This window comes from Octopus bimaculoides, chromosome 29, assembly GCF_001194135.2.
Source record: "Octopus bimaculoides isolate UCB-OBI-ISO-001 chromosome 29, ASM119413v2, whole genome shotgun sequence".
NCBI classification, from domain to species: Eukaryota; Metazoa; Mollusca; class Cephalopoda; order Octopoda; family Octopodidae; genus Octopus; species Octopus bimaculoides.
Window position 1 is genome coordinate 3,887,382 of NC_069009.1, and position 1,503 is coordinate 3,888,884.

General features: G+C 43.1%; 1 protein-coding gene across 1 annotated transcript in view; it reads left to right on the forward strand.

Moving 5' to 3' along the window:
* The first annotated feature begins 725 nt into the window (after positions 1-725).
* Positions 726-1,503, forward strand: part of LOC106867470 (zinc finger protein 726) — a 22,997-nt gene continuing 22,219 nt past the window's right edge. The window contains exon 1 of the mRNA XM_052978004.1: positions 726-940. The gene's annotated coding sequence lies outside the window, so the exon portion shown is untranslated. The remainder of the gene's footprint in view (positions 941-1,503) is intronic.

The following is a 1,503-nucleotide window of genomic DNA, read 5'->3' on the forward strand; positions in this document are numbered from 1 at the left end:
TATGTTAGGGGTGATGTGGACGCAGAAATTGTCTGACAGCCATGGACTGGGTTCTCCTGCTTGTGTGACATGGTGCAGAGTCCCGTTGCTAGACATAGGGTCTTCCAGCAGCCACCCTCTTGACCCAGGGCAGCACTACCTCCTCCAGGCACTTGATGTAGGCCTTCGTGGTGAGTCTGAGGCCATGCGGGAAGATGGAGGCATAACGTCATCATCACTTCAAACACCATGATGTTGACTGGATGGATGTTTGATTTTTATCACTCTCAGTAGATGTTTTAGGGACATAGTATGTCCTCAGATTGACACCCAAACATTCTGAAATGTTCGTATTGGAGCTTTCAGAGCGAATGCCAAGCATTACAGCATGTTCTTTCCAAATTTTTGGCAGAGTAAATTGCGTCATGGCTTTTCTCACAGACAGTGTCCAACTGACCCTACGATATTGTGTAGTCGACAGAATCAAAAACAAGCAATGCGCATGCACGAAATTGAAAAAATAAAATGTCACCAATTTACCCATCGTACTCTGTATATATATGTATGTATGTATGTGTGTATGTATACATGGGGAGGGGTGAATGTATTTATATATACATCCCTATGCATATTTATTCACTTACACAACAACTTATGATTTTTCTTCGAACTCTAGCCCATTCCACATTCGTACCTATCTCAAAGATAATCCATCTTCACTCTAGAATGAAACATTACGTGAAACAACAATTGTGGACATTTCGCCATCTCAACGCGTTTTCTGGGTAAAAAAACAACAACAACAAAAAGAGCAATCCAAGGGACATAACTCCGATGGACTTGTCTTCTCGGTTCTTTTGCTGGTCTATTATCCGGCTTTTCCTTTTGTTTTCTTTTTATTTTACAACTCTCAGACCCCTTAATCAGATGTGACACTTTCAGGCCTCCACAAGCAAACCAAGTAAGCCATATTTTTCCTTTCAGTCTTGAAATGGTGATTGCTAACAGTCTTAAGCAGCTGTCAAGAGACATTAACGTTAAATAAATAATAATATATTCGTCCTATTAACTAATATATCTAATTAAGCAAATTAATTTCTGACACATGAAAACTTACTGGACAACATTTATGCACGCGCGCGTGTGTGTGTATATTATTTTATTGTTTTACTTGTTTCAGTAATTTGACTGTGGCCGTGCTGGAGCAGCGCCTTTAGTTGAACAAGTCGACCCCAGGACTTATTCTTTGTGTGGTGCGATGGAGGAAGAAGACAACAAGAAGCAAAAGGACAGAATGAAGCGTTGGACCTTACCTTGCCGACCGCAGCGGGGTACACGATCGCTCCTAATCAGAACACGTCTTTCTCGTAACGTCGCTGTTTTCTCACTGGCCCCACGTGCTAGCCTTCGAGCGCGTGTCGCCGACTTCCGATCTGACCCTTCCGGTTTGGCCCTTCCGGTCTGGCTTCACCTCTGTTTGCCTCACCCCTCTCCACCACAACACATAGCTCGTCACAGCCCAAA